This window comes from Pelobates fuscus, chromosome 10, assembly GCF_036172605.1.
Source record: "Pelobates fuscus isolate aPelFus1 chromosome 10, aPelFus1.pri, whole genome shotgun sequence".
NCBI classification, from domain to species: Eukaryota; Metazoa; Chordata; class Amphibia; order Anura; family Pelobatidae; genus Pelobates; species Pelobates fuscus.
The window spans coordinates 97,146,200-97,169,914 of record NC_086326.1 but is presented as its reverse complement, the minus strand read 5'-3'; the positions used below and the strand labels follow the sequence as shown (position 1 = coordinate 97,169,914).

At 40.8% G+C, this 23,715-nt stretch overlaps 1 protein-coding gene across 3 annotated transcripts in view; it reads left to right on the top strand.

The window, feature by feature from the left end:
- LRMDA (leucine rich melanocyte differentiation associated) overlaps positions 1-23,715 on the top strand; it is a 750,926-nt gene that overhangs the window by 432,157 nt on the left and 295,054 nt on the right. The window lies entirely within an intron of this gene.

The following is a 23,715-nucleotide window of genomic DNA, read 5'->3' as shown; positions in this document are numbered from 1 at the left end:
GCTAGAGCCTGCAGGAGCCCTGTGTGTGACTGAAGTTTAATTAACACAGCAGGAGATTATATTTTCCAAAGTAAACACACTGTACTGTAAGATCTGATTGAAAATGAAACCATGTTTTTTTTCATGTAGACTGCGTAACAGCCAGTTGAGTTGTGGCTAGGGCTGCATAAATGGAAACACAAGTTATTTAACATCTAAATGGCAGACAATGTAGCAATGCAGAGAACTGACCTACAGACCTAAACTTCTTGAATAAACATTTAATGACGTCAGGGCCTGTCATTAAGTCCTACAAAGCATGGACTTAAAGGGACCAGACAGCCACAAGAAAAACATCTGGGTGGTTAGGCGACTTTTGGTCGCCTTACTGACACTATACTTTCTAATGCTCTGCATGAGCATATCCAACGCCATCCAAAACCCCATAGGAAAGCATTGAGCAGTACCTTTCTACAGGGTAGTCCTAATGCGAGCATGGCACGGCTTAGATAGCGTCAGGTTGGTATATTAATATTGTTAACTACCAAAAATGTAATTAATTTAGATCCACGCCATATGAGACATTTAAAGTGGGTCTGTCACTTCTCAGTATTTCATAATGATATATTCCTTATGAAATACTGATCAAGACTGCGTTTAAATCTTATTGAAATTCCAATGCAATGCAAACATACCACAAGACTGTTTAGGGACTGCGTTGTCTTATGGTAAAGCCAGAGGTTGATAAAAGGCAGAGCCCTGCCATCAATGTTTGTCCAATCCCTGCAATGGGGTTACGATAAAGACGTTTTGGTGCTTAGTGTCCTTTTTATGGGCTTTTTGTTTTGATTCTAAATCACCAGTGAGGCACCTACAAAACAACATTTCCTTTATGGACATCTCGCATAACAATAAACAGTTGCTATGAATGCAGTATTAACGAGTTTACTGTATTTTCAAAAATGCAATGCCCTACTATGATAGCCCAGTGTGTGTCTTCTGAAGCTACGTCTTTAGATGGTTGGTTTAGTTCTCAGCAGGTCTCCTAAGCATTTGTTTCTTCTGAGGTTGTTGAAATGTGTACCATATTGGTTGGGTGATTGTAGTAGTAACTGGCTTACTGTAAATCCGGTTTATTCCCCTACATGGGGGTTTTGGAAAAAACACTCTAAGCAAAAGGATAATTATTTAGCATCTGCATCATTCTGTCGTTTCTCTTCAGCTTATCAGACTGTTTGGTGTTAGGCAGGCGGCATGTAGTGGCTCATCCATAGGAGCACTTGATAATTGATGCAGTTATAAGAAAAAAAAAAAGATATAAATAACTGTATTAGAAAATATCTCTCTCTCAAGATATCTATCTGTTTAGTAATTACTGTTCTGCAGTTTCCATTACCCTTCTTACTGCACAGCACAAACGTACTCACTGGAAATTAAGTTGTTGAGAGCAAGAGGGCATTTCAAGATCTTCAGATGTTAGTGAAAAATGCCCCATATGACTGTAGACCTATCACCTACTTATTTTGTATTGGTATGTCTGGGTCTGGTACCCTGAGCTGAGTGGATGCATGTTTTTCTACCCGCCATGCTGAGTGTAAGAGGGAATTCCTGGCACCAGAAACCTGGACGTTATTATGCTCCTGTGTGTCTAAATTTGGATGGCTCCTTGCTCAAGCTTGTATCATGGCTGCATCATGTCTCATTCGGCCTTCCAAAGCATTGGTCAGTGCTAGGCCGTAGAGGCCCTGTTTTGATCAGAATCCAGGTCTGTGAAGGCATACCTCTCTAGCTTTCACGTATTAACATGTGCCCTAGCCATATATGTCCTGATCATTGACAAGATCTTGGCTGAGGTGCTGCAGTGTGGTGTAGCTTGGCTAGTTTGTGACACGGATATTAGGAAGACTGAGCAGCTCTACTTTCTCAGTGAGTGGACTTTTCAGACTTATTCAGAACCTCAACCTTTTGATACAATGTCCAATCTAATTTTTGCCTAGATTTTGTCAGTGGCCAAATGTCACACCTATGTGCATAAGATGCAGATCTTGTTAAATACAGAGGAAAAAGGAGGGCACATGATGGAGGTCGATGACCTCCAATAGTTTAAAGCAATAGTGTACATACCTGGGGGGTCGGAGGGTTAACAGGCAGAAAGGGAATGCACAGAGCACCTGAACATGGGTGGTGGAGCTGTGTGGCAAGTACCTGAACATTCAGATTTAGGGCAGACAAAATTAATTTCAAATGTAAGATCAAAATAGATGAAACAGAAAAAAATTCTCAATCAGCTATGTTTCCAGTTTGACTGGTTTGGCCTTAAATTTGAAATTCACTGTGAATTCACTTTGAATCCTCACTTTAGTGAATAATTGTGTGTGTGTGTATGTGTCAATATGTGAGTGCATATGAAAGTGAGTGTGCTAATATATGTATGTGTGTATGAAAATACATTTGAATATGTGTATGTATACCATCAACAAGAACAAAACAAATCTATATTTTGTGGTGTGGGTGTAGTACCAGTCTACATTTCTGAGCCGGTTGCCAGATAACATAGGTATGCTTCTGGTCCAAAGTGGTCTGGATTAACCTCAATATTCATCAGAGGAAATTAATTAAAAGGGATTCTAATGTTATAAAAGATATTATAGGGCAGGGGTAGGCAACCTACGGCACTAGTGCCAGGCATGGCACTCAATGTGTCTTTACACGGCACTCAAGGCTGCTACAGCCAAACAGGCTCTGGCCTATCAGGAGTCCCAGTGAAACTTCAGATATCTGCTAATATGAAAAGGTGGTGAAGGTCAATCCTCAATCTATGCATTGCAGCACATAGAGTAAGTGATCTCAGATCACTTCCTCTCAGCACTTGTGAATAAGAATCCACACTGTGGTAGAGCAGCCCACAGCGGATATTGCAGCTCCTGCCCTTCACCTGTACCTGGCCAGCCTGGTCTCCACTGGAACCCATGGAAGCCACCCACACTGCTAGATTTACACAGAAATGCACAATAACCCTTCCCTCATACAAATAATACGAACAGCCCACAAACAAACATACATACAATCTGCACAAACGTAACCCGCTAACAATCCCACATACATACATGCAATACCACAAACAGCCCCCTACACATACACACACTATCAAACACACAATGTGGCATATCCATCCACACACACAATTCCACAAGCAGCCCTCATACACCGCCCACACTCATATGTATCATACACGATACCACAAACTACTCCTAAACATATACAATATAATAGCTCATATACGCACAAATACAACAATACAAAACAATTACAGTATAAATAACACAAGCAGAATACGGCAGCATACACACCCCAATTTAAAACATTAGGACCGGCACGCTACGGGGCATCACAATCCTATATCGGCACAGTACTGCTAAAAGGTTGCCTACCCCTGTTATAGGGAATACAAAGGGAAGACGAACACAGAGACAGAACCCAACCAGAAACCAAACTGAGGCTTCCACCTTTACACCCTAAACAGAAAAGGGGTCACCATAAACAAACTATCGGGAGTACCACGACCCACAGGTAATCCCTCCAGCTACATAAAATAAGTTTATGGACGAGTCACCCTAACACACATCAACATCCTCCCCCTCCCCCCACTCTCTCCCGACACCCATCTCAAAGACACCATAACCTCGCACCATAGAGGAGACAAACAAACCACACCCCCTGGGACAGGACCCACACCCGATCCCATGAACACAAAGCTCAGCATGCATGTGCTCCCCTACTACGCAACAGATAGGATAAGAACGCCTCACACACCCTCACCAATGCACAACAATAAACCCGAGGGATACACACACACCCATGACTCAGACTTACGGAAAGACGATCCCAGAGGACCCACCGGCGACTGGTACTATCCCCACTATGGACACCCTTACGAATTCACCCACACCAACCAAGGTAGATCTGCCTCGACTACCTGCACAGCATAGCAACATTAGGTAAAGCACGGAAGTTCAGAAATGTGTGTCCAGAACCATAACATCCTTATTATCTTCTGTACCCCTTCCCCCACGATATAACAAAAATGAGAATAATAAGATATTGTGACACCTATATCCGTTACAAACACCGACGAACAATCTGCAAACTTGCTCTAAACGTCTGATTAGCATCGTCATCGGAAATCTATGTATGCTATGCAAAAATGTACTTATAACTGTCCCCCCAACACCCCCTTCTCTTCCGTACCCCTCCTCATATCCAAAAAGAAAAACCTCTCAAATAAAGAATTTATATATATAAAAAAAAAAAGATCTTGTATTGTTTAGAATGAGCTGTGAGCTGGTCCTTTGTCGCAGTCTCTGATAAATTCAACATTTTCAGTAGAGAGCCCAGTCTTAAAGTTGACTCTAAAACTCGTCCATAGAGCCGTAGCTATGTTTTAATCACTCCATTTAGCATCATAGTTTATCTGTTCAATACTTGCACACAGACTAAGTGGTTTGTCTTTGAGATCTCCTTGGTACTCGTTCTTCTTGTAGCGATACACAGGACTGCAGTTTATTTATTGTAGATTCTCATTTATTACAAAAAAAAAAGGGCAGGAATTATTAATGGCTTTGTACGTATTAATGCATTACTTGGGAGAAATTCAAATTCTAGTATTTATGGTAAACTGTTTCAGAATGAAATGTGTGAGAGAGGGTACGCTGACACTAGAAACTGGAAAAAGGCTGTTTTCACTTGAGAGTTTGTAAAATATTGAACGGCAAGGGGCAGGCTTTTATTTATGATAATAAATTGGAAAGTAGAACAATGAGCTCCACTTACATAGTTATTTTTTTCAAGAAATATTTGTCCTTTGGAAGGGGATCAAAAGTATATAAAATACAGAATGTACAATTATAAAATCTAAGGAAAGGCAGCTTTGTTTTATTATGAAGCGTTTGGAATTCACAGTAAATTTTACATTTTAGGCTTAAATAGCTGAATTGAAAAATTCTCCCAAGCCCAGCTATGTTTTCAATTCAGCTAATTTTGCGCAACATTTAATATTTACTGTGTATTCACTTTGAATCCCAAAAAGTTTGTACTGTAGTGAATAACCTTGTATACATATAAAGTTTTCCTACTGAGTTGGCCTTTCCTAGAAGAAATGGCACAAGATGCCATCACTTAAAGGGACACGCAAACACCATAACTACTACACCACCGTGTAATGATTATTGTGTCAGAAGTGCCCCTCCATTGTAAATTGTCAAACTAGTTTAACCCCTTAAGGACACATGACGTGTCTGACACGTCATGATTCCCTTTTATTCCAGAAGTTTGGTCCTTAAGGGGTTAAAATGGTTTGACCAGGGTGAGACGGAATTTCCCTATTAGAAGCTTCCTTTGCCTTTTCTGAGTTAATCCCTGCTGTGAAGGGCTAGCTCCATGGCTGAGAGCATCAGCTGATCGCTCTCAGCCAGTGAGCTAAGCACTGCATCAGCTCAAAGCTGAGTATTTCTGGCTTCAGTGGAGTTAAGTGTAGGTAAGAGTCAGACCGTTCTATTACTCCTGGTGAAATCATGTAGTGGTTATGGTGCTTGAAGAGTCCCTTTCGCCTAAAATATGTTGAATTCACAAAAAATACCTAGGAGTGGGGAGAACTTTTACTCAATTCACATAGACAATGGACACCTCTACAGTTATACTGTGATTATTTGATAATTCACAGACAACTATAGTGCACTGATTTAAAAAACTCACAATTATGTGCATAGGAGTATATCACCGAGTTCCCCCGCAATAAACTTTACAGTAATGTTCATTTTATGTGACAGTATCACTGAGCTATACTGTAATAAACCTCATATTTGCTTATGTCCGGCTGTAGTGGTTATGGTGCTTAGTGTTCCTTTAAGTAAGATTGTTACATTCATGTGGACTTAATTTCCTTGTTACCTGCTGACCAGATGAATTATTTTCACACCTGGGAGCCTTAAAACAACCTGATCCAAAGATATTTTCAAACCTGAACCATTTGAGAGCAATTGCAGAGACTGAAGATGATTAAATGTCATGTTAAACATTTCTTTTTCTCAAATCTTGCTAAACTCCTAAAATGTCAGTACTCTAAAATATCTCCTAATCAACTGTATGTTTTATTACAGAACTTCCCGTTACAGCTTTTTGGTTTAAAAAAATAAATAAAATGAAATGAAATAAAAAATGGAGATTACATTATCATGACATATTCTCCCCTCAAACACTAGGTGTGCTTATTGTCCATTGCAGTGGATGGAGAATGGGTTATCAGATCTACCCATGTGTTTTAAGCCAACTGATTAAAATGAACCCTGTGCATTATTCAAGATTCATTTAATTTAGAGATTAGGATTTAGGCCCACACTACTGGGTAACCTGTCAATCTTGCTGCCAGCTCCTCCCCTTTCAGATTGAGCCCTGGGTGAGCTGCAGACTAGGGCTGGTTCTCTGATGTCCTCATGGGAGGGATTTGCAGTCTGCAGCCAGTCAGAGCTCTTGTATTAGCTGGTATGTGCATGGTGCTGGAGACTGCAGGGGGGAGAGAGGCATACAGCTACCACATGGTAAGTGAGGAAAATAGCTATTACAAATTTATACACTGCAACTACATGTTCCCTCCATTTTAAGGCTCATTTGCTGTGATCTAAAGCTGCCAGTATGTATGCTGATCCTGAACCTGACTGAATTTGAAAGTTGCAAACAATAAGAACTGTGTTGGCTGATAAGTTGAGACAAGACCCCCATAATATGCTTTTGTGGTGTACAACTCCAAGCCCACTCAGTGAAGAGTTAACGACTGAGTTATACTGTCAATTAAACTTATCATGAGAGAGTGTGGCCATCTAATATGTGCAGTGTGTATTGGAAATTACAGAGTGGGAAATTACAAAGCCCCCAATAGTGTGTGTGTGTATGAGGGCATTGGGAGCACCCCACAACAAAGTGCAGTGTATAGTGGGGTATTACAGAGCCCCCAGTAATGTGCAGTATGTACTGGGATATTACAGCGCCCCCCCAGTAATGTGCAGGGTGTACTGGCATATTACAGCGCCCCCAGTAATGTGCAGGGTGTACTGGGATATTATAGAGCCCCCCAGTAATGTGCAGGGTGTACTGGGATATTACAGAGCCCCCAGTAATGTGCAGTGTATACTGGGATATTACAGCGCCCCCCAGTAATGTGCAGTGTATACTGGGATATTACAGCACCCCCCAGTAATGTGCATTGTATACTGGGATATTACAGAGCCCCCAGTAATGTGCAATATGTACTGGGATATTACAGAGCACCCAGTAATAAGCAGTGTGTACTGGGATATTATAGAGCCCCCCAGTAGTGTGCAGTGTGTACTGGGATATTACAGCACCCCCCAGTAATGTGCACTGTATACTGGGATATTACAGCACCCCCCAGTAATGTGCACTGTATACTGGGATATTACAGCACCCCCCAGTAGTGTGCAGTGTGTACTGGGATATTATAGAGCCCCCAGTAATGTGCAGTGTGTACTGGGATATTATAGCACCCTCCAGTAATGTGCAGTGTGTACTGGGATATTACAGAGCCCCCAGTTATGTGCAGTGTGTACTGGTATCCATTTAGACGGTTAAAACCCCTTCAGCAGCTTACCTTAATCCAGCGCCGGGCTCCCTCGGCGCTGGTGACCTCTCCTCCCCTGCTGACATCAGCTCCCGAGTGGAGCAGGATGCGCATGCGTGGCAAGTGCCGCGCGTGCATTCAAACAGTCCATAGGAAAGCATTTCTTAATTCTTTCCTATGGACGCTCTGCGTGATGGATGCAAAATTTGCATCCAGCGTTACAAATGCGCCTTTAGCGGCTGTCAGGAAGACAGCCATGAGGGACCTGGCACCCAGACCACTTAATTCAGCTGAAGTGGTCTCGGTGACTCTAGTGTCCCTTTAACTAATAATCCTCAATCTTTATTGTTGGTACTCGTTGCCACGTGTTCCCTCTATTTCAGTACTTGTTTTGGTGCCGTGACAAAATATCTTAATTTGAACTGAACCCCCCCTTTGTCGTTGTAATTATTATTCTTATTATTCTTATTATTATTATTATTCTTATTATTATTATTATGCAGTGGTATGGATCTCAATGTCATTGTGACACCACTTTCAGTTGGTTGTTTAAATATGACGACTATTTTCTTATTTATTTTTTTGCCGACAGACGGACTTGCTGGTATCTTATTTGTCAGGTTACATAATGTTACTGTACAGAATGCACAGGGCAAGCGTCGGGGGAAGTAAAATATACAGAAATATAAGCTATTTATGATGTTTTACTTTATAACGCTCGGATCCTCTGTATGGATTTGTATTTTTATTTATTTAATTATTTTTAACATTTTTTTTATTTTTTATAACATTTTGTCCCTTTACAATTGCTCATGTTGCATGTCAGAAGCTTTCACACTGCAGAATCTGTCACATTCGCTTCCAAGTTTTTGATTGTCTAAATAACACAGTAACCCATCATTCAGTTGTCGAGAGTACTGACAGTGCAATAACCCATAATTCCTACTGCCACTCAGCGACTCAAGGTTACCATTTTGTACTTTGCTCTCAAGGAGTATTCATTTAAATTTTGAGCAGAGAGGAATGGAACGTGCCCAGCTGTATTTTAGTTTCTCTTTCCTTTTTTTGTGATATTTGTTTTTAAGACATATTTATGTATATAATATGTGCTATTTATGTTTGTTTTCAGTGTTATTACTTTAACACATTTTTCATTTTTTAAATGTGTTATTAAAACACTGATCACCAGAACCAGTATAGCTTGCTGTAGTGGTTACGGTGCCAGGATGCCTCTGCCTCCTCATGTCTGTAGTATGTCCATGCAGGCTTTTTAATTTAAGTGTTGGTTTCCCTTGTAACACCTCTAGTGGCTGTCACTCAGACTCTCACACAGTGTGAAGCACCTCCAATCCGTGTCTCCTCACTCTGCATGGAGATGTTGAACACTCCCCAGGAGATGCTGATTTTCTATGGGAAAGCATTGGATTGGCTAAGGTCATCAATATTGATGATCTCAGCCAAGGAGGCGATTCAGGCGTTGTAAAACCAGCGTGGTGATGGGCACTTTGAATGGGGCCGGTGACTTAAAGGACCACTCTAGGCACCCAGACCACTTCAGCTTAATAAAGTGGTCTGGGTGCCAGGTCCAGCTAGGGTTAACCCATTTTTTTTATAAACATAGCAGTTTCAGAGAAACTGCTATAAAGCCTCTAGTGGCTGTCTCATTGACAGCCGCTAGAGGCGCTTGCGTGATTCTCACTGTGAAAATCACAGTGAGAGCACGCAAGCGTCCATAGGAAAGCATTGATAATGCTTTCCTATGAGACCGGCTGAATGCGCGCACAGCTCACGCCGCGCGTGCGCGCATTCAGCCGAATGGGAGGAGAGGAGGAGGAGGATCGGAGGAGAAGAGCTCCCCGCCCGGCGCTGGAGAAAGGTAAGTTTTAACCCCTTTCCTCTCCCCAGAGCCGGCGGGAGGGGGTCCCTGAGGGTGGGGGCACCCTCAGGGCTCTATAGTGCCAGAAAAAAAAGTATGTTTTCCTGGCACTATAGTGGTCCTTTAAACATTGAACAGATAACAATAGTGTTAGGGATACATGTGTGTAGTTCAAATACTATATAGTATTTCCAATATCTCCCAATACAGTGGTTCTCTTAGAATTTGAAGCATTGGATGCACACCCAGTAGCATCATACTTTACATGCAGATGCTATAACAATAGATTTATTTATTGAATTTTTGTCTGATACCTTTAGGGGCTGTCTGAGTGACTGCCTCTAGAGCAGGGGTAGGGAACCTTCAGCACTCCAGATTCTGTGGACAGCATCTCCCATAATCCTCTTACAGCCATAATGTGGGCAAAGCATCATGGTAGTCCACAACATCTAGACTAGAGTATTGAAGATTGCCTACCTCTGCTCTAGAGGCATGCACTGTTCTACTACAAGACTGCAGGGGCAACATCTGTATACCAAAATCACTTAATACTAATCACTGCTGTACACCGTGATTCTCTAATGTGTGTGTGTGTGTGTGTGTGTGTATAATATACAGTATATCAATATGTCTCTTCACTTTAATTGTGGAAATTGCCAACACTATCGTCTGTCTTCATGACAGCTGTGTCTGTGAAATATGTTTTTCTAATGTTATGATGCTTATCTCTTGAAAATTTAAACATCTCATTTATTCTTTATCAGTAGGTTGCAGAACATGGGGGATAATGGAATGTATGTTAATACAGAAATAATTAAGTTTTTAGCATGCCCAAGGGAACCTGTGTAGAAACATATATAGAGAATATTGTGGCTCTTGAGGTGTTTGCCCTAAAGACATCCATGGGAATCCTAAAGTGAAAGAAGCTTTAAGTATCAAAATCATCCAAAACACATATACACACCTTGTAGTGAATGTGAGGGTGTGGCAGGTGTTTGCATTATATAGGAGAGCGCCCATCCCTTCAGGTATGAAGAGATGTTATTTCCATAAGAGCACATAATGCGTCTGGGTGTTATATCTACAGGACGGTCTACACCCAAGCTGCTTAGTGAAGTTCGGTATCCATCATTTGAAATATATCCTAATTACATTCATGCACTTTCTTCTTAACCCCTTTTCCGAAATGCCATGTGTTCAGGATTAAAGCCTTTTATTACTTTTGCCCTGTGCCTGCCACACAGTAATTTAAATCTTACTATGTGTGTGTGTATTATACAGCTTTGCTGTAATCATTTCTGCTGGTTTCCTGTATCCTATAATTGTCAATTCAAAATACTAACCCTAACCTATAAAGCTTTAAACCACTCTAGCCCCTGTTACTTTTCTTCACTGATAGATAGCCCCCTTCTCGGTCTCTCCGCTCGCCGGTGACCACCTTGTGTCCGCTGCTCACACCCTTACTGCAGGACTTTTAGTGGGCGGCTCCCTTCCTTTGGAACAGTCTTCCTACCCCCCGTCAGACTCTCCCATAGTCTTTAATTGTTTAAAAAGTCCCTCAAAACACATCTGCTCAGAAATTCTTATGGACTCCCAGAGTAACTTATCTATACCGATCCATATCTGTCTCTTGCTCTCCTAAAGAGCCACACTCCACTCTCACCCGTTATGCTTCTTTTCCGACTTGTTTGGTGGCTGTCATCCTTGCTGCCCCATGGTGTTTTTTACTCCTCTTGACTGTAAGCTCATCTGAGCAGGCCCTCTCCTGGTCTCTCTTCCCCCCCCCCCCCCTCCCCTGGTGGTCTCACCCCCCCTCCTTCCAATGGTGGTGTCTCTCTGGTGATCTCTCGCTCCCCTTCCCTCCTGGTCTCTCTCCCCCCCCCTGTGGTCTCTCTCCCACTCCCCTGCCTCCCCTGGTTGTCTCTCCCACTCCCCCTTCCCTTGTGTGCCTCCTACTTCAGTGTAGCGTGGCTGGGCCGCGCGGACCGCGCTACAGGAGTTCTGTTTTCTGTACCCGGCCGGACTGACAGGAAGTGCTCACTGAGAGAGGCCACGCAACACTGAGTGACAGGGAGGAGGGAGCGCTGTGCAACGCTGTGTGACGGCCTAAGTCTTTTATAGGACGCGCCAGCCCTGATCTCATCTACCAATTTGTCCTGAAACAGTGGTTCCTGCAAGTCCTGCCCTCAGCGGGACAGCCTGCTTTATTGGCAGGCTGGCTGACCTGCCAGTAGTGCAGATGGAGTGCCCAGTTTCCAGGCAGGTGTGCCCCCTTTGGGCAGAGAATGGCACAATTGCATCACTGGTCCATCGCCTTTATCCACCAGTGTCCCTTTCTTGGGACACCAAAGTTGGAAGGTATGGATTAGTGGAAGTTACACTCCCAATTCAGCTGACGAGAGAACTAAATTAAAATGCTGGCAGTGTATAAACCAGCTACTATCCAGGAGCATAACACCATGTAATGATGGCTGTATCAGAACCCTGCATTGCATTTAAATTATTCTTTACGGAGAAAAGTGCTTGGATGATGCCACAGATTTCAACAGGCAGGTTGCATTTTCAAGCTATGTACTGTACGATAACAGCCAGACCATGATGTGTATATGTAATAATAAAAAAAAAAAACATTTAGAAGAGCGTAAAATTAATGTTCTACTAGTAACCACAAGTCACTTCAGGAGTTGCTGCGTGATTTTCACTTAAAAGTCTGTGTTTTAAATTCTATAGCTTTTTTAAGAGATTTTTTTTCTATGTTTGGATACAAACAGCCAGAAGGTAAAACAATCCTAGTTTATGTGGAGATGGAAATCTCTAAATTATACCCAAAAGCCACAACACTGTGTGCTATTAACAGAGAACATCACATGCAGGACTCTCCCTCTTTGACAAGTCCTTGCCTAGTCTGGTGTTTATTTTGGATCATCATGTTACAGAAGCTATTACTGCTTTGCATTTTCTTGCATGCAATCCTTTACAAACCCGAGAAACCTTTGTACAGCTATTTATTCAGCGCATGTGATGGTGAGCTGATTTGTAATATGATCTTTAATTTATAATCAAACTGATGATGTGTATGGCAAGGCCAAAGTTTTGGAGTATTACGTATCTAGTGGTACCTAGTGAAGTTTCAAGATTGTGTGGTCACTCGACTTTATCCCCAGAATTTAACTCTGTCCACTAAACCTCATGTACTTTAACCATCGACCCAATCACATGTCACAGTAGAAAAGAGAGGAAAATCTCCAGACACTCAAAGTGTTAAAGCCACAGGAAGATGTATTGGATCAACGTAGCAGAGCAACATTTTGCCCTGCTATGAGGTCTTTATCAAGCTCATGAGAGCTCAAGCAAATGAGATGTCATGCCCTGTTCAATACCATTTATCTAAAATAAATGAAGGTCTAGGCACTCAGGTAGTGGCAAAAAAAAACAACAAAAAAAACAGCTTTATTAGGGTAAAAGCAGCAACGTTTCGACCCTACCGGGTCTTTTTCTACTACCACGTCCGCTACACTGAGTGTCTGGACCTTTATTTATTTTACATATCTGGAGAGGGAGCTGTCACATATTCATCCACATATAAAAAATGGGGTTAATTACATTTACTGTCCACACAGGAAAAGTTGTGCCGAGCAGCAACCTAATCCACAGAAGGGTTAATGCTGAGCAGCAATTATGAAAATGAAACCTGGTAACTGCCTTTGGGGTCAAAGGCCGGTTACAGCCTATCAGATCCAGAGGAGGGGTATTTAGGCCCAGTTCTCATCCTGCTCAGTGCCCTGTCGTGGTTTCCCTTGTGGTTGTCCGAGAGCGCGTTCCTGTTTATAGTTTTCTACCTGTTTTTTGACTTTGGCTTTGTTTATTGACTTCTCTATATTCTGGTATCCTGACTCCTGGCTTTCCTGGACATCGCTGTGTTCCCTGACCTCGGCTAGTATTTTTGACTATTCTTTGTACGTTAAATCCGGCCATTCTAAGGACCGGTAATACGTTACTTATTTGTCATCTGTGCCATACAGTTCTACGTGCTGGATCAAACAGTAATCCTGAGTAGTAATCCTAGTAGAGTGCAGAATCCAGTACGTCTCTACTGTTCAATACCATTAGCCTATAGATAGATAGATGCATCTGGGAAACAACCAATGCACCCTCTGATGAGGTTACTCAATGACCACTCTGAGGACCAGATGAAACAAGGAATATCTTTTAGGGCATCGATTTCTAGAATCACAGTGACCAATACAAAGCCAATGGGCGATGTTGGAAAACCTGCTAAAACAGACTAAGCACGTATAAGGGGTATATACAGAGAAAATGGGGTCATTTTTCAATTTACCTCAAATCTTAACATAACTAATTGCTATGCTTCTTCATAGCATCTCATTTTCATTCATTGTATTTACAAATTGCGAACAAATACTGGGGAGGGGACACTACACCTTCCCATGTGAACCAGCATCCACTATAAGTGTGCCTGATTTCTGTGTGTTTCGTAAAGAATTTTCATTTTTTATTTTATTGTGGTGGTTTTTCAGAACAAACACCAGAAATACTGGAAGCATCTATCTTACAAATATAACAAAGTGCCACTTTCTACTCTGTGTTTATGCAAATTGATAGTAATTGCATAGATCTAAAACAATTTTCTTTTTCTTTTTTTGTGACTTAAGCTCATGCATCGGTACTGTAAACAACATAGAAGTATAAACTAGAACCAGGATGAATATCAGCAAGTCTACTAGTGCTTAGAAGAATATTAAAAATGAAAGTAAAATTAAGAAAACAATATAAGGAAGCTGCACTATCTAACACAGGGCTCGACAAATCACAGATGCCAGGTTGCCGTGGCGACTAGAAATTTTGCCTTGGCGCCTGGGATTTGCAGCCCTTTAGTGAAATCGGTTAGTTTGTGGAGCATGGGGGCTGCCAGCCCCGCGGGTCATGGAGGCGTCCACCCTTGGCTGCATGGTGGCGCCTGGACTCAGGGAGCATGGAGGCGGCAGGCTGGGGGCAGCGTGCGAGGGAGCAGTAATCTTCCTGCATCTCCTCTCTGCTCCCTCGCTCTGTATAGTGATGCCGGAAGCCGGAATATGAGATCAAACCTATGCACGTACTCGGGGAGAGCAGCCCCACTGGACCTTGGGAAAAGATCCACTCAGCTCTCCCAAAGGTAAGTAGGCTGGGTGGATTACAATTAAAAATGTAAATTTGATTGTGTGTGTGTGTGTGTGTCAGTGTGTCTGTCTTTGTCAGTGTGTGTGTATCTGTCAGAGAGTGCGTGCCTGTTTAGGTGCCTGTTTAGGTACTGGTCACCTTCTGAGAGAGGTGTTTTTACCTTTTTTCCCACGCTGTGCTGGTTTCGCTGCGGCTTGTCGTGCCTTCGTGGCTGAGATCATTAGTCTTTATGATCTCAACTAAACCAATGCTTGAAAGCATTGGGAGGATATTGCATATGTTCTCTATGGGTAACATTCATGGGAGCCGGCCGCCAGCCTGGGGTAGTGTGGGAGGCAGCACGTGAGGGAGCAGTTCTCCTCCTTGAGCTCTTCTCTGCTCCCTCGCGCTGTTTGGTGATGCCGGGAGCCGGAATATGACATCACTCCAGTCCCGGCCTCACAGGTGAGCAGAGAGGAACTGCAGGGAGGTGATTAAAGCAGCCCCACTGAACCCCACGAAAGGATCCACTCAGCTCTCCGAAAGGTAGGGAGGCTGAATGGACATACATGAAAGTAAAAATTTTAATTTGTGAGTGTATGAGAAAGTGTGTGTCTGTCTGTGTGTGTCTGTCTGCATACAAACAGCATAAAAAAAAACGGAATCTTAAGATGTGCATATATAGGAGAAACAAGTGAACAAATTAACCATAGGTGTTTGTGAATCCGCAATATATAGAATTACAATATACACACACACACACTATTAGACTACACCCCTCGGGTGCCACATATAGAGGACACAGATAGAAACTGTAATTTACACAGGGCTCTGAGCTACCATTGTCATGAACCAGCGGTATTTGGCATATTTTCTTAGTATTATTGTAAGCACTTGCAAGAACTTGTATTTTCTTAATAAAGTTATCTAATTGGTTTTACTCTATTTCTATGCCTACTGCGAGCATTTTTGAGTTTGCAAGGCAAGTTTCAAGAGGAGGAGTTTTTATGTTTCCTATTGCTTGGGGGCAGATCTTTTCGTGTAATTTACATCTATTGGAATTGCCGATTGAGTACCTGTGAAGTTTCTACATCTTTTTATAATGAATTGTAAGGTGGATATTTTTTATCAAATGTATTTATTATAGATGACTTTTCTCCCTGATTTTTTTTTCTTTTTTCTTTTTGTGTAAATTCATACTGCTGATATCACTGCATATATGTACCAAACATTTCATATTGCTAACACTGATTTTATTAGCGCAATTTACCATATCTATATTTATTTAGAACCAAAATGACTGCAGTGGGTTTGTGCATGTCCGTTCTCTCTACTTGTGCTGACCATGGTATCCCAACTGTGGATGTCATTTTTCACATTTGTATTTATTATTTTATCATAATATGTGATGACACATGTTATGTTATTCTTTTAGGTCCCTTAAAAGGACACTGTAAGCATTGGAACCTGCTTCATCTCATTGAATCTATGTCTCAATCTATGCCTTGACCATACCTCCATTGGGGTCTGGCTGGGGGATCCCGGAACCCTCATTCAGTGCTAAACTGCAAAAAAATGGCTTAACATTGAATGAAGGGACAGTGCCTTGCGATTCCGTCACTATAACCAATTGAATAGTGTCTACTGTGTCCTTTTAACTTGTCAAATGGCTTTTGAACCAAGATTTTGACATGCAACTATATGGTATTCTCTTTTAAGCAGGGTCCTCGTCAACCTGTTGTTCCTGTAATATTTTGTCTCGTCTGTTAAATTCCTCCCTTTATAATATTATAAAGTGCTGCAGAATATGTTGGATATATATAAATAATTATGATAACATGTTTTGATCCTTGTGAGCTCCATAAAAACAGCGCTGGCTCTTATTAATGAAGAAACCATAGGTATGCTGCTTATTCAGGCAATCTCTTCATAGAAAAAGGGATTCTGATTCCAAAGGATCTCTTTGTACACTTGTGGTGTAGTGAAGGCACTATAAGTACTTCATCTCAATAAAGACAAATAGACTGGGAGAAATCAATTAGTGACATTATAAAGGGTAGGCTGAATTACTTGCATTGATCATTTGACCAAAAAAACTCCAACACAATTATTTGGTAAGACAAAGATGAAACCGCAGCGTGGTCACAAGGAATGGGGATTCATTGTTACCCTGGATAGGATATCTGTAGGAACAGAGTTTGAAATGCCTATCGTGGATTGCAAGCTCATATGAGCAGAGCTTTCTTTACCTCTTGTCGTCTGTCAACATGTTTCTGTCAATTACATTTTGTTAAATAATCCCATTATGGGAATTTAGCAACAGACCAGCATAGACACCATTTTATGAGCTCTTCACAAACATAACTCAAATCTACCCTTTTTGAGGGGAAATAGACCCTTTTCTACTACAGTTTTTTTTACTGGCACTGCCTGCCGGAAGCTGAGAGGAACCTGTGGAGGCCTTTTGTTTTCAAGTCGGGGACAAAATCTCATGCCGGTCTCCCATGGCCTACCACGCGGGCAGCCTCAGAGGAGCGGTGCATCCAACAGAAGTCTGGTGAGGCTTTGGTGTGTGCACCCTTTATCTTATACCAGTCTGTGAAATAGCAAGAAATATGGGTCGGAGGTCCCTGAAACCTCAACCACTCAAGGTATAAGACAAGTGAGATACCTGGACTCTGTTTCATTGTACTTCACAAACTTAGTGGACGGAGTTAGGAAGCTCGGAGGCCTGCAATTCCCTGTTGAATGACGAGGCTGTTGATTGAGATTTGGTAACAGATTATTGCACAACAGTAAGCGCTGCCAACAAGAACCTAAATAGTTCAGCCCCAGCCACAAAACAAAATATTCACAATTTATTTGCATATATAAAATAAATTTTGCAGCTGACATTGCTTTGGTGGAGGTACAGGCAGTTACCACCAGTGTTAGTCTCAGAAGAGGATATAATGGTTATCAAGCACAGCCTGAACTCTTTGGGGGAAACGGTACACAAACTGCAAATCCTACATTCTGAACTCAACATGCTGGTTGATGACCTGGATGAAAAAGGTTGTTAGAAGAACATTAAAGTAAGAGATGTTTCAAACGTATTATTGTGATTAGTGGCTACACTGCTGGCTGCAAAACAAGCCAAACCACTCATCATCGATGGCAACAATCGCATCACATTGCAAAGTCTCCCCAAGCACCAACTGCTGTTCACAGAGATATTATTCTACCCTGTTGAACACTTCAAGATAAAATTCATTTAATGGCAGCTCTCCAGAACAAAGAACCCTTAGACTTCGAGTGTGATAAAATTACATTCTTTAATGACCTATATCGTACAACCTTACTTGGGCGGAAGTCAATGCAACCCATTACTATTATTATTGGTATTTATATAGCGCCAGCTTATTCCGCAGCGCTTTACAATAAAATGGGAATTTGCCAAATTAGACAATAACAAAATGTAACAGGAACAATAGGTAGTTGATGACCCTGCTGAAATGAGCTTAGAGTCTAAAGGTCACTGAGAAGCTTTGGGGGGCAGGTGTTGTCTATCACTGGACTGCTTCTAGGTCACTCACAGTCTCTAAAAAGGAGAAATTATATAAGATTACCAACTAAATAGAAGCTTCCACCTTTCTTGTACCCCTTGGCTTGGGAGACGAAATACAGGAACAACTGGAATTCTCGCCCACTCCTGCCATACCTGGAACGTTGCAAACGGGGCTCCCTTTACCCCTAAAAGGAGACAGGACTCTATAACATAATTATAAATACCTTGATTTTCTGTAAGTATTTGTTATGTTTAAAGGGACACTGTAGTCAGACTTTAAGATAACCAAAGTGACCTTAAAGTTACACTCCTGAATCCTAAAGCGATTTAGCTTGCCGAAAAGCTTTAAATGTGAAGAGGGTGTCCACTATTTTTTCATTTTGAAACAAGTACAGATTTCAATAGAAATTAACAATTTTATGAATTTACCTAGTTACATCCCCTTGGCTTTCAATCAGACAACTGGTCCTGTTTCTGGATGCTTTGATTAGCTCAGTGGAGCTAAACTCAAAGGGCAGACAATTGCCCAGATCACCTGCCTTGCAAATGCTTCTCATTGAGCTGCATTGTGAAGTCTGTGATTGGACAGCTGGGAAAGTCTGGGCGGGGTTAAGGGTAGGACTGGCAAAGACAGCAGACAAGAGAAATTCAGGTTTTGCAGGTTGTTTTTAGATATACCCCCAATACAAAAATGCATAATTAAATTCATGGATGTTTTCATTGGGGTATATGTACTAAACAGTGATTTTTTTTAATTTTGTGCTTGGGCAGTGGAGTGTCCCTTTAAGCACTGACAGGGATCCACTTAAACCTACAGAACAGGAACTGCAAGGCACCAAACAGTTTAAATGTTTAAATGCGATAGTAGTAGGAGAACCGGTGTTTGTTGGCATCAGTTTACCTGTATAAAGTTTATCCTTGCAATTTCCATACCTTTTATCTCAAAAGTATATTTCACTTGGTGCATTAGGGCTAATCACTGATGCTATTACTCTGTATATATTTATTTTCCCGGAATATCTATTTGACACAAGATGAAGAAATCAAACTCTTCATGATTTCTTTGGCCTGCTCTGTGTTTGCGTGCCTTTAACTGCCTTATTATGCTCCGTGTTTTGAGCTTAGCTCTGCATTTCAGACCCACTGACAGTATAATTGACCTAAAAGTTCTGGTTTTCCTCCTAATGCACTTTTCAAATGTGCATCAACCACCTTACGAAAAAAGAAAAGAAAACTAATTTCTGTCTACATTTCACTTGAATTCCATTTTGAAGAAAGCTTTTTTTTTGTCATCATAATTCCCCATGAATAGCCGTGGTGTCTTGAGAGATGGCGTTCATCTTACACTGTACGCAATTGTACTTTCTTTATTACCTTTGTCTCATTATACATGATAAACACACATTAGTGAGATTCACTGGCTGTTTTGGAGGATGAACAGGGGGGGACGGGGGGGATCTTTTTAAAACTGTTTCTGACACTCTGTAACCTGGGGGGTTTAATAGCATTCTTTCTGTGATTCAATAATTTATCTGTCAAAGAGAGAAGGGGGGTAAGAATAGTAGAGCTGCCAGGTTGACACACTCATTTCGGGAGTCTTTATCATGCACTTATTTTTTTTTCCTTTTAAAAAGGTGTTTTTTCCCCCCCCCTCATCTCTTAGAAACAAAAACAATATATGACATTTTAATTTCCTCGCAACCTTAAGCTTGTTGAAAATATGCTATTTTGCTATCCGTCCAATCTTCGTAGAAGCAAAAAAAAAAAAAAAAAAAAAAAAAAAAAAAGGTAAATGAAAGTACAATTAACCTGGTTAAAAAAAAACAAAAGTCTGATTTCTGCAGTTAGCAGTTATCTTATTATTTTGCCCCAATCGAAATATGTTTGAAGTTGCTATTTGACTCCACAGAAGTGATAGTGTATTTAAATGACAGCGAGGGAGCTTAGTCCTTTTCTTGGACTTTATTATGATCCTATCCACACTCCCAGAGGTTCATTTAACCCCAATGCTCTCTTGGTTTCATTTTGCTACTGAGACCTGTTATGCGTTTTGACTGAACAGCAGTCTTTAAGTAAACACCTGATAGTAATTCTCTGTTACAGAGAATCATACTTTTACCTGTCTAATCCAATTTTCTTCAGTATTTTGGGGATTGCTGGGGAATAGAGAGGCAGTAAAGAGGTTACCAGATTCTGCTGACCTTTTATAGTGTAATTCCATTGTTTATTCATGTGATTTTTTTTTTACTAACCTAATCTGTTTTTTGCACTTTATAGCAATTTAAGTTTTATTTAAGGGAGACACTAAGCACAGTAATAGCTTATACTCAATGCATATGTTAGAGTGCATGTATTCTCACTGTCACTGGGTTCCAGGATACATTTGGTTAGAACTGCTGCTATAAGATTGTCGCTTCTGTGACATATGTCATAGGACGGAGGAGGTTTTACTATCTCCTTTGACAGTCCAAACAAAATCTTTATAAAGTGATTTTAGGACATACATGCTGCCCCCTCATTTTTGCAAAACAAAACCGTGTTGTTTCTGAGAAATGGCACTGTTTAAATTTTGCAATACCCAGTCTTACTAGTGACTGTCAGATAGCCGCCAGCTATGCTTGTCTGGCACAATTAGATTCAATAACTCAAATGTATTTGACATCTTATGTCACTGTGCAAAGTATGCTGGTTAGGGACCTGTGTGTTCAGCGCTTCTCGTGGAAAATTGACATTTACAGGTATAGTTGTACATGTGCCGTTTGTTATCAATACTTTTCTATGAGAAGCATGTGGTTGGGCAAAAGGATCGATGACTCACGGACTATCTAGCTAAGAACTTTGTATTAAAGAGCTTTATTGGCTAGGTCTCAGCTTACGGACAGGGCCCTCTCTAGCTTTTGTATATGTCTGTGTATATTTTATGTTTTCCCCCAGTTGTACAGCGCTGCGGAATATTTTGGCACTTTATAAATGCCAGCAATAAATAAATAAAAATGACTTCAGGCTGCATTAAGAGATTTGATCCAGCACTAAGTTACATGTACGTTTGTGTGTTTTTTTAATGGAATTAAACAAAAAACAAACAGAAGGGAAATAGGTTGTCTAAATAGGTTAAGTAAAACCTAATTAAAGTGTGCCACTGCCAAAGTCACGTTGAAATGCATTATAAATTAAAAATCCATGAAGAAAAATTAAAATTCTGTATACGTGCACAATACAAATTGCACATCACCGTACTAAGATAATAAAGTAGAACCAGGATAAAAAGTCAGCACGTTTCAAAAATTCTATGACAACATCATTTCTATGGGTCCATTGCTATTGTAAGCATAATGGGCTGTCAGGCCAGCAATAGAAGTTAGGTGACCTGGTATCACCATCAGTAGAAAACAGGGTTGTAGAGTTAGTCGTGGAGTCAGAAGCAATTTGAAGTTTTAGCTTAATGGAGTGCTTTTGGTATATAGATCATCTGAACAGTCTCCCTACACATTTCTTGTAAAGAGAAATCACATGTTTAAACCCCCTTTATTGCACAGTCTGTTTAGTTTTGAATGTATCTCCTCCTCCACTAATAGCTTGCTAGAACCTCCTCTGTGTTATCCAATTAACAGAAAAAACTTCTAAAATAAACACACTGTACTGATAGAAAAAAAAAGTTTTTTTCATGTAGACTATGTGAGTCACAGCCAGGGAAGGTGTGACTAGAACTGCATAAACAGAAACAAAAATGAGAGATGATATATAGATTAAGGGCCTTACAAGATAACTCAATCCCCAAAATAATGTGCAACTTTTGGATTGGGCTAGGCCTGTGGACTCTGATTTGGGCCGAGGCTAGGCATCCTAAGACAACAAATATCCCCATATCATATAAAATTATTATTATTTTTTTACTTGCTATATTCTTTACAGGTTATTTAAAGGAGCACTATAGTGTCAGGGACACAAACATATATTTTTGACCCTATAGTGTTAAAACCACCATCTAGCCCCCCCTGGCCCTCTCTTGCCTCCCTAAATATAGTACAATCTTACTTGTATTCAAGCCTAAAGCTGCTGGCTCTGCCCCTATCTGGCTCAGAATAGAGGTTGTCTGCTGACATCATCATAAGTGTTGTTCTGAGCCAATCACAATGCCTCCCCAAAGGACTGTGAATGAGGCAGAGCCAGCATAAGTCAAACACATCCCTGGCCAATCAGCATCTCTTCCTAGAGATTAATTGAATCAATAAATCTCTATGAGGAAAGTTCAGTATCTGCAGGCAGAGGGGGGAGATACTGATATGTTGTGATGCACACTAGGCAAGACTGAGATAGGAAGCGGCTCTAGCAGCCATCTAAGGAGTGGCCAGTGAAGTTATCACTAGGCTGTAATGTAAACACTGCATTTTCTCTGAAAAGACAGAGTTTACAGCAAAAAGCCTGAAGGTAATGATTCTACTCGCCAGAACAAATTCAATAAGCTGTAGTTGTTCTGGTGACTATAGTGTCCCTCTAATATTATATGACTAATAAGATGATAAGAGTTTAAAAGTAAACATTAGCGTGATGTTTACTTTTTTGTTAATGGATGGCGCCTATGTGAGCAGTGGTACATATATGTCAGAGTACCTGCTGTTATGGCATCCCAGGAGCACCCTTGTGGGGATACAGAGACAGAATGTGTCCTTCCTCGTGCCTTAGCTGCTTTTCCCATCGGTCCAGACGCCAAGTGTTGTGTCTCCACCCCATTTATGATTCAACGTGTGTGTGTCGATGTCATCATGCTACTGATGTCACATTACGCCAGTTTCAACAGCCTCTCACCTTTATTTTTTAATTCTATAATCACCAGAAAGATAATTTAATGCAGAGTGTAATTTGACAGTTTTAAAAATTTACAGTGGTGGTTATGTATCAGTCCTTTACAAGTGTTTTCCTGTATCAGATTCTAATGGAACAAATCTGTTTAGCTTAGAAAAACCTCTCAGTGGATATGATAGTTTGTTTTATACAAATATATTCAGGGCATACATAGGAAACAAGGTCACGCATTTAGACTGATAGAAAGGAGATTTAGTATAATGCAAAGGAAATGTTTTTATTATTTTTTACTGAAAGAACAATAAGGGTGTGAAATTTTTGCCTGGAGAGGTGGTTTTATCAGAGTCTGTACAGATGTTTAAACAGCAACTCGATGAATACTTGCAAAAACATAATAATCAGGAATCTAATTTTTTTTAAAAAGGTGGGGTAACATCTTCTTGATACAAGAGAAATCTAACTGCCATTCTCAGGTCACAAAGGATTTTTTCCCTAGTTTATTGCAAGTTTTTTCAAAACTGCGCTTCAAACTGTTTTTGTTTTTTTTTTATTTATTTTTTTGCCTTCTTTTGGATCAACAGCAATAACAGATGTTAGGCTGAAAAATTACTTGCATCCATCAAGTTTATCTTCTCTATGTAAACAGAACATACTTAGATTAGGAGTATTACTGGTTCTTCTTTCCCTCTTAAGTGTTTGCTTTATTTTGAAGCAGTCTGACCT